Source organism: Stegostoma tigrinum, chromosome X, assembly GCF_030684315.1.
Source record: "Stegostoma tigrinum isolate sSteTig4 chromosome X, sSteTig4.hap1, whole genome shotgun sequence".
NCBI classification, from domain to species: Eukaryota; Metazoa; Chordata; class Chondrichthyes; order Orectolobiformes; family Stegostomatidae; genus Stegostoma; species Stegostoma tigrinum.
In genome coordinates this window covers 1,299,114-1,310,096 of record NC_081404.1, presented here as the reverse complement: position 1 = coordinate 1,310,096, position 10,983 = coordinate 1,299,114, and positions in this window count along the sequence as shown.

Below are 10,983 nucleotides of genomic sequence, written 5' to 3'. Positions count from 1 at the left end.
CCTATCCCAGGCCCCAAGATGGCATTCCACATTAAGCAGAGGTTCACCTGCACATCTGCCAATGTGGTATACTGCATCCACTGTATCCGGTGTGGCTTCCTCTACATTGGGGAAACCAAGCGGAGGCTTGTGGACCGCTTTGCAGAACACCTCCGCTCGGATCGCGACAAACAACTACACCTCCCAGTCGCAAACCATTTCCACTCCCCCTCCCATTCTTTAGATGACATGTCCATCATGGGCCTCCTGCAGTGCCACAATGATGCCACCCGAAGGTTGCAGGAACAGCAACTCATATTCCGCTTGGGAACCCTGCAGCCCAATGGTATCAATGTGGACTTCACCAGCTTCAAAATCTCCCCTTCCCACACCGCATCCCAAAACCAGCCCAGTTCGTCCCCTCCCCCCACTGCACCACACAACCAGTTCAGCTCTTCCCCTCCACCCACTGCATCCCAAAACCAATCCAACCTGTCTCTGCCTCCCTAACCTGTTCTTCCTCTCACCCATCCCTTCCTCCCACCCCAAGCCGCACCCCCATCTACCTACTAACCTCATCCCACCTCCTTGACCTGTCTGTCTTCCCTGGACTGACCTATCCCCTCCCTACCTCCCCACCTATACTCTCTCCACCTATCTTCTTTTCTCTCCATGTTCGGTCCGCCTCCCCCTCTCTCCCTATTTACTCCAGTTCCCTCTCCCCATCCCCCTCTCTGATGAAGGGTCTAGGCCCGAAACGTCAGCTTTTGTGCTCCTGAGATGCTGCTGGGCCTGCTGTGTTCATCCAGCCTCACATTTTATTATCTTGGATTCCCCGGCATCTGCAGTTCCCATTATCTCTGTTTGTTCTGTGGTGCTGTGGAGACTGTAGACCCTATGAATGTTGCTTGTGGGCATTTGCACTTTTTTTTAGTTAATCAAAAGACCTTATGCTCTGTTTTTGGTTGCACTTCAGCCCCATGCTCCTGATCTTCGGGCGCCCAGTGCACAGGGGTGCAGGCAGGTTGATGGATCGCCTCATTGTTCTGCTCCTGGGCCTTGCCAGGCTAGCTGTAAACAGGTTCAGGCAGCGGGGCGTGGAGCCGGTCATTTTAGCTCCCTCTCCATGGCTCTGTTTGAGCCTGGGCGTCCTTGGAGAGAGAGCAGGTGTTGTCTATCAATACTTTTGATTCCTTTAGGCAGAGATGGGCACCACGGGGGTTGCAGTGCTTTATTTTCCCCTCCAATTCTGTTTTGATTTGATGCCTCCCTTCCCCTTTACTCTTCCTTTCACACAGGCATTGCTGCTATTGGGGGTCGCTTGTTACTGGTTCCTTGGCTACATGGGTGTTTTACCTGGTGATGGAATATTGAATAAAACTATTTATATAACTGGTGTTTTCACTGAGTCCCTGTACAGCAGTTGCTACAGGTGGAATGTAAAGCAATAGTGTCGGGAGAGGAGGTTAAGAAAAGTTCCACTGCAAGTGGCAAGCAGGGCAGCAGTAGACGTCCATCTTGTGACCGTTGCCATCCAACACCTTAAACTGCGGTGCTCAAACCTGACATTGTGCACCACTTGGACGATACTCAGGTGGAATCCTGTCTATGTGTATGCCTGCCAGATGTGTATGGCCCCAAGATCCCATGCCCCACAACCTGAGCCACTGCCAAAATATTTGTCATATGCCCTCTAGAAGTGCAAAATGACAGGCTTTGTACAGACTGCTGCAGCACACCATCCACCTCTTCTCCTTCATCCACTGTCTAGGCGTGCCTATTTACCAAGTATTTGGGATCCCCAGTGGAGGGCGCTCTACATGGGATACTGCCCTCTTTTCTGTCGGGGATCTAGGGTGGAGGATGTTGCGAAGTTGGGTAGTGTATTTGTGGATTGGGAGGCAGGAAGTTACAATTTTGTGTTTGTAAATGCTGGGGGCGGGGTAGGGGAAGCATTGTCTGGTCCTTTAAAAGATGTGTTTTTCATGTGCTAAGAGGTTTAAAACGGATGCTGTGAGCAGCAGCTTGAAAGTTTGCAAGTGCACAGAGAGCACCTGAATTGAAACATTTGTATTGAAAGGCCGTACATTTAGCAGGCCAAGCAGTCAATTTTACTAAGGCAACAGGCTTTTGAATTTAGCCATCAATATGAACCAGGCACTTAGATACCAAAAACCAATTAAATTTAAATCTGATGGTTTTGACAACATAGAACTAATTCTATTGTAAGAAATATTGATATGTCATCAAGGGTATAAAAGAAAGAGACAGTTGAACAAAGCCACAGCTAGTTGCCATCCGCCAGAGCTAATGGCCCTCAGCTCTCAAGAGAGAATCGTTGGCTCTCACAGCCTGCTCTATGTTTTACAGGAAGCACCATCTAAACAACAGCTGTACCAACGGCACAACTAGTTAATATTCTTAATAGAGAATTGACAGAGAAAGCATTCCTGACAGACGAATCGATGGAGAAGGGACACAACATTCCAGAAGACATGTAACCTGACTGTAATTTCGACAGACTGAATTCTTTAGATGTAGTGGGCCTTTTATTTATTGGAACAGCATACCGTCAGAATCTTGCTGCATTCAGGAATGGGTAATAGAGGAGATTTATTCTGTTTGTTCATAGTTTAGTTAATTTGTTCACTGTTAGCGTTAGATATTTAAATTGTTACTTGTTGATTTTAGAGTGTGTGTCAGGGATTTATTTTATTTAACCACTATATATTGCAAAAAGTAGTTATACCACATTTTGTACTCCTTTTACAGATCATAGAGTAAGGCGCTCCTCTGGGCTATTTCAGTTTTAGTTCTCAGAAGGGGGTCAACCTCCACTTTATAACAAATTAGGGCTCATTGTTTGTGATTTAGACAAATTTGAATTGATTTAGGGTACAAAAGGTCCCAGGAGATTTATACAGGCTTGGGGACTAGTGTCCTAGATCTTTAAAATAAAACTTAATTGAAGTGGAAGATCTGTTTAATTTCAGTTGCTTGTTGATGGTTAAATCAAAAGTGGGGGAAGTGGCTCTTAGTGTGCTAAAGATGTTCAAGGGGTCATAGATGCTTCCCAAATTTGCCAAGGAAGTTCAGAAAAACAGAGAAAGGTGACACTTTTTAGAATAAACAGGCAGGCTAAAATTGTGTTTAACTAGGAATAATAAGAAAGCTGAAATTGTAATGGAGTTAGCCAAGCATTTAGGTATATCAGAGAAACAGTCAAGTGCAGTGGGATTAGCAGACATGAAATTGCAAATGAGCCAACTGGAGTTAAAAGATAAAGAAAGGAAAAGAAAATTTCTAGCAAAACAACTAGAAAAGGGAAGAGTTGCCCAAGCTGAAGAGAAAGAAAGGGAAAGAAGAGTCCTACCAGAATAAAAAGAAAAAGAGAGAGAAGAAAGGGAGAAAGAGAGAGTTTGAACTTTAGAAGTTGGCAATCAGACAGGAAAGCTGACGTAACAGGATGCAGGTAAAGGTAGATAGTAGGCTGAGTGAGGAGCATAATAATGTTGAGCAAACCCATCATAACCAAAGGCCCAATATGTGCAGGCATTACCAAAATTCAATGAAAAAAGATGTAGAAACCATTTTCATTTCCCCTGAGAAATTGGCTAAACAGATGAACTGGCCAGAGACTGTGTGAGTAATGTTAACTCAGACCAAGTTGGTAGGCAGGGCTAGTGAAGTGTTTGCAGCGCTGCCAGAGGAGGTGTCAGGAGACTACGAAGAAGTAAATAAAGGCTATTTTGAGTGCTATAAGCATATAGACAAAAGTTCAGAAATATAAGAAAGGAACTAGGTCAGACTTCTATCAAGTTTGGAAGAATTAATCAGACCAAATTTGATCGATAGCTGAGAGCATTAAAGATAGAAGAGACATATGAGGCTCTTAGCGATATTATTTTGCTGGAAGAGTTTAAAATAATCACTTCCAGAAATGACAAGAACTCATGTTGAAGAACAGAAAATTAAAAACAAGAGGAGCGACAGAAATGGCAGATGACTATGCATTAGTTCATAAAGCTAAATTGCTATGAGGGAGTAGTCAACACCTCTCTAATAATTTAAAACTGAAACAGATGTTAAAGAAGATGTGAAAAACAGTATACCTATCTGTCACCTCCTCATCTGTTATAAATGAGAGGCAAAATAAAATGAACACCTGACAGTCACTCTATAATCAACAAGTGACAATTTATTTTTCTAACTCTAGCAGTTAACAAATTAACAGAACTGCTAACAAACCAAACAATTCCCCCTTAACTACTAACTATTCCCAAGTAAAACAACATTCTAATGGTAGGCCGCTCCAATAAATACAAGCCTCACTTATATAAATAAATTTAAATTTAAAAACTACATGAAAGCTTAATCTCCCAAAATTCTAGCCAGGATAAGTTTTCCAGAATGTTCTTTGCCTTCTTTGCTGCCATCCAGTCAGGAACACCTTTCTCTATCAAATTCTTGTGCCAGGAATATTAGCTAAGAGTGCCATAGTATCTTTTATTATATGGTGCTTATTCTGAGATCCCAGACATTTCTGTGAGAACCAGTGATTTTCTCTTTCGTTCAAACTGATGGCTGTTGAGAATTGTTCTCTTAACAGATGACAGTGTGCTCTCAAATCAATTTTCAAATACCCTCTTCTTTAACATCTTTAATGACCTATTAATTTCTTACAACAGGATTAGTCAAATGTTGTCAAAAGCATCAGATTTAAATTTAATCAGGCTTTGGTATCCACAGCTTGGTTTAAATTAATTAGCTAATTCAAAACCCTGTTATCTTGGTAAAAATGCTGCATTGCCTGCTAACAGTATAGCCTTTTGATATAATGTTTCAATTTCAAGAACTCTGTGCATCTGCTGCTGCCTGCAGACATTCCAAGCCTAAAAAAACCACACCTTTTAAAGAGAGCACATGCTCTTCCTCCCTATCATTTTATAAATTCTAACATCCTGCCTTCCAATCCAGAAGTATTTTACCAACTTCTCAACACCTCCCCCTCAAGAAAAAAATGAATCATTATTATGAAAAGATGGCTTCATTGTTTTTCTCTAAATCTTAATGCTATTATTACCAGATCCATGGGTTACTAATCTAGAGTTGCACAGTTCATACTAATTCTATATACATATGTAACATTGAACACTACTATGTTTATTTTATGTACACATTTTCCTTTTAAACCTGTGATAACACCCACAATAACATTTTCACCACCCACAACATGTACAATCTATAAATTAAATGTTTGTAACATAAGACTCCAATGAAATAGTGTGATGTCTTGTCTTTAAATCTTTCTAAATGTGTAAAAGGATTAGGATCGGTATACACAATCGTCTCTGATATAGTGTTTGCAACAAAAACATTAAATGTTGTAAGGCCAGTACTAAACTCAATAACTCCTTTTCAATGGTGGAATATTTTCTCTGGTGGATATTGAGTTTCTTTGAAAAAAAAGCTGATTGACCTTTCAATTCCACAACCATCCTCCTGTAACAACACAGCTCCAACCCCTACATCGATTATGTTGATGGCATCTTTAAAGGGCTTCACGAAATTTGGTGTGGCTAAAATTGGTGTGGTAGTTAACACGACATTCAAGTTTTCAAATGCCTCCTGGCATTGTTCTGTCCACCAAAATTTTATGTTCTTCTTCAACAAAGTCATCAGCGGTGCCACCATGCTACAAAAGTTTAGTACAAACTTCTGGTAGAATTTGCTTAGCCCCAAAAAAGTGTAGCACTTCCTTCCCCAAGGATGGTTTCAGAAATTCCTCAATGGCCTTCGTCTTCACATTCCTTGGTGTCATCCTTCAATGGCTGATGTTGTGTCCCAAGAATGTCACTTCCACAAGTTCTGTCTTTGCCAAATTTATGACCAACTTTGCATTCCAGAATCTCTCAAAGAGCTCTCCCAAATGTGCCATGTGATCTTTCCACAAATGGCTAAGGATAACTAAGACATCTACGTAGACCACACAATAGACAATAGACAATAGGTGCAGGAGTAGGCCATTCGGCCCTTCAAGCCAGCACCACCATTCGTTATGATCTTGGCTAATCATCCACAACCAGTATCCTGTTCCTGCCTTAACCCCATAACCCTTGATTCCACTATCTGTAAGAGCTCTATCCATCTCTTTCTTGAAAGTGTCCAGAGACTTGGCCTCCACTGCCTCCTGGGCCAGAGCATTCCATACATCCACCACTCTCAGGGTGAAGAAGTTTTTCCTCAACTCTGTTCTAAATGGCCTGCCCCTTATTTTTAAATAGTGTCCTCTGGTTCTGGACTCACCCATCAGCGGAAACATGCTTCCTGCCTCCAGTGTGTCCAATCCTTTAATAATCTTATACGTCTCAATCAGATCCCCTCTCATCCTTCTAAACTCAAGTGTATACAAGCCCAGTCGCTTCAATCTTTCAACATATGATAGTCCCGCCATTCTGGGAATTGACCTCGTGAACCTATGCTGCACTCCCTCAATAGCAAGAATGTCCTTCCTCAAATTTGGAGACCAAAACTGCACACAATACTCCAGGTGCAATATCACCAGGGGCCCATACAGCTGCAGAAGGACCTCTTTGCTCTGATACTCAATTCCTCTTGTTATGAATGCCAGCATGCCATTAGCTTTCTTCACTGCCTGCTTCACACAATCAGTTAATCCTGCCACAACTCCGTTCATAAATCTAAGAAATGTGGCTGGTGCATTCTTTATTCCAAACAGCATTACTTTAAATTGATATGGCCCATTTGGGGTTACAAGTGCAGAAACCTCTTGCTCTCTCTGACAAAGGTACTGTAAGTGGCTTGTCTAGCTTTTTCCAGACAGTCCTCCAGCTTTGGAATGGTGATAAGCCTGATCTAGTTACAGTATCGACCTTATGATAGTCTACGTAGAATCATTGGGTGCCAGCAGGTTTTGGAACCAACATGATGAGCAAGCTCCACTCGCTTTGACTTGGTTCGATGATGTCTTCTTGAAACATCGCTTCCACTTCCTTCTGTACCTGTGCAGCTTTGAGAAGGTTGAGCTTCTAGCAGTGTTGTTTTATCGGAACAGCAGTCTCCATGTCAACTTCATGTATTAGTCTTCACTATTCTATTTCTCCATAAGTCCTCATATTGCTGCAACAAACCTTTCAAATCAGTTCTCAGTTCCTCAAAAAGATAACGTACTTTCCTATTCTTTAAGGACTTCCTCAGTAGTTAATTTATTCTGAGGCAAATCAAAATCCAAATTGTCTGGATTTGATTTTTCACTCTGAGTGTTAGTAACTAATACCTGTTCCTCCATTCCCTTTCCATGTCATAGTAAGGTTTCAGCGTGTTCACATGAAATTCATACATAAATGTTTTTCCAATCTGGCATCTTTACCAGATAATTCACTTCACAACTTCTTCTCAATCTGATAGGAACCACTAACTTCACTTTGAAGGGATCTCCTACCACTGGTAACAGCACCGATACTTTATCCTCATGGGAAAACATACAAATTTTAGATTTCTTATCTGCTTTTTGCTTCATTAGATACTGTTCCACCATCAAATGTTGCCTAGCTAATTTACATACCCTGTTTAATCTTTCTCTGATCTCAGATACTCAGATCCAACTGTGAGACCTCTGACTTCAGACCCAGCAACTTTTCCTTAAACTAATTTTAAAGGCCCTCTTACTTAGTGTCCAAATATCAATTCAAATAGAGTAAACTGCGTTGATTCATTTGGAGCATCTCTAATAGCAAACAATGTAAATGGGATACCTTTATCCCAATCATTTGGTTAATCCCGCCATAAACGCCTCAGTATGGCCTTTATGGTCTGATGTCACCTTTGCAATGCCCCCTGGGATTCAGGATGGTATGCACTTGATTTAAAGTATTGGATGCCTAAACTATCCGTGACCTCCTTTAATAATTTGGCAGTAAAATTGGACCCTTGGTCTGACTAAGTCTCCCTGGGTAATCCATAACAGGTAAGGAAAGCAAGCAACTCCTCCACAACCTTTTTTGCCGTAACATTCCATAATAAAATTGTCTCCAGAAATCTGGTAGACACATTCATTATGATTAGCAAATACTGTTTCTCATTTTTGGTTTTAAGGAGTGGACCAACACAGTGTGGGCCTAAGCCATGTGAAAGGTTCTTTAAATGTGGGAGTTGACATCAAAGGCGTTGGTTTTATTACTGCCTGTGGCTTTCCTACCATCTGACATGTATGACAGGTACGGCAAAATACAACCACATCCTTATGTAATCTAGGCCAATGGAAACACTTCTGTATCTTAGCCTGAGTCTTCTTCACTCTTAGATGACCTCCTACAGCTAATTTGTGTGCTACCCACAATACTTCCTGTCTGTATCCTACCAGAAACACAATCTGGTGCACATCTGCCCATTTCTCCACTGCACTAACCTGCCAGGGTCTCCATTTCCACCATAGGATTCTATCCTTAAGGGAATAATATTCGGAAATACATTGTGCTTCCTTTTCCAAGTAGGCTTTATGTTATAGATTTTTTATTGTCTCATCTTTTTGTTGTAACTCTATTAGTCTTTCAGAACTAAACACCTCTGCCTGATCCACTACCTTCTCAGGTTTTTCCTTTACCATTTCATCAAACAGGGTGTCAGCTAAGTGGCTGTCACCTCCTTTGTCTTTCTCTTTTGTTTTCCCTTCTTCTTTTAACTTATGACTGCGGGATCTTGTCAGCACACTGTCTGGAAAAATTCCAGGATATTTTTCTTTTAACTCTTCAGTTCCCTTGTTTTCTTTCGGTTTCTCCAATTAAGGGCATCACTCTCCTTCACCATCTCAACTAATCCCATTAGGTTAGCCTCTTTTACCACATCAGTTATCCCAGTGCCTCTCTTAATCCACCAGCACTGTGACATTGTGCCCCCCAACCCCAACACATAAGGCCTTTCATCTCTTTTCACCCTCTTGGGTTTCAGCTTTCACATGAGTGGTAAACTGTTCCCAGTGTGATCTACTTTTTGCTCCTCATTGAAGGATCTCCCTCTTTCCCAATTTCTATCCCTCATGGAATGAAATTGCTGTTGGAGGTTAGATTTCGATTTATGCGCTAATGCATATTCATTCACCATCTCTGTAGCTCTTCTTTCTGTTCCTCAACATGAATCCTGAGGAAGGGTCACCGGACCCGAAACATTAACTCTGTTTTCTCCTTCACAGATGCTGCCAGACCTGCTGAGCTTTTCCAGCAACTTTGTTTTTGTTCCTGATTTACAGCATCTGCAGTTCTTTTGGTTTTTATGGGTTCTTATCATTTCTGGAAGTGAGGTTTTGAACCCACCCAGCAGAATAACCTTTCCAAGATCCTCATATGCCTTTTCTGTTGAGATAGTTGGATCGCAGGGGTGAGTGATGCCTATTGCTGTAGAAAAGCCAAAAGTAAACCAGGGAACTGAGGAGTTAAAAGAAAAATATCCTGCAATTTTCCCAGACTGTATAGTGATAAGATCCCACAGTCATAAGTCAAAACAAGACGGCTGAACAAAAGAAAAAGACAAATGAGTTTAGGTCCAGTGAGCTGACACTGTGTTTGATGAGATGGCAAAAGAAAATCCTAAGTAGGTAGTGGATCAGGCAGAGGATGTTTAGTTCTGAAATATTATTGGAATTGCAACAAAAAGATGAGACAATGAAGGATTTATATCATAAAGTCTATTAAGAAAATGAATCAGCGTGTATTCCAGAATGCTATTCTCTTAAGGATAGAATCCTATGGCGGAAATGGAGACCCTGGCAGGTTAGTGCAGATGAGAAATGGGCAGATGTGCACCAGATTGTGTTTCCGGTAGTATACAGACGGGAAGTATTGTGGGTAGCACACAAATTAGCTGTAGGAGGTCATCTAAGAGTGAAGAAGTCTTAGGCTAAGATACAGAAACGTTTCTATGGGCCTGGATTACAAAAAAACCCCCATCTTTTCATAATGATGGGTTTTTTTTAAGAGGGGAAATATTGCGAAGTTGTTTGGAGCACTTGTGGGTTGGGAGGCAGGAAGTTACAATTTAGTGTTTATGCTGGGGGATTGGGCATTGTGCAGTCCCTTTAAAAAGTGACGTGTTTTTCGTGTGCTAAGAGGTTTAAAACGGATGCTGTGAGCAGCAGCTTGAAAGTTTGCAAGAGCACAGAGAGCACCTGAATTGAAACATTTGTAGTGAAAGGCCGTACATTTAGCAGGCCAAGCAGTCAATTTTACTAAGGCAACAGGCTTTTGAATTTAGCCATCAATATGAACCAGACACTTAGATACCAAAAACCAATTAAATTTAAATCTGATGGTTTTGACAACATAGGACTAATTCTATTGTAAGAAATATTGATATGCCATCAAGGGTATAAAAGAAAGACACAGTTGGACAAAGCCAAAGCTAGTTGCCATCCGCCAGAGCTAATGGCCCTCAGCTCTCAAGAGAGAAGCACCATCCAAACAACAGCTGTATCAACAGCTCAACTAGTTAATATTCCTAATAGAGAATTGACAGAGAAAGTTCAGAACATTCCAAAAGACACATAACTTGGCTGGAATTTTGAAACACCAACATTTTTTTATGTATAAGTAGGATTTATACATGGGGGCCATGGGAGAGAGCTCAGAAATAGATAGAGAGAGGAAGGGTGGGGCTGGGGAAGGTAGGTGGGATGATAATAGGTGAGTGCAGGTAGGGAGTGGTGGGCATTGGTCAGTGAGGTGGGAGGAGCGGATAGGTGGGAGAGAAGATGGACAGGTTGTGTCAGGTCAAGGAGGCACGGATGAGAGGGAGGGTTCATCATGGGATGAGGCTGGGGGTAGGGAGATTTTGAAACTGGTAAAATCCACATTGAGGCCATTGGGTTGTAGCTCCCGAGGTAGAATATGAGGTGCTGTTCCTCCAGTTTGCGGGTGGCGTCATTGTGATGCTTGAGGAGGCCCAGGATAGACATGTCACGCAGGGAGTGGGAGGGGGAGTTGAAGTGGTTCA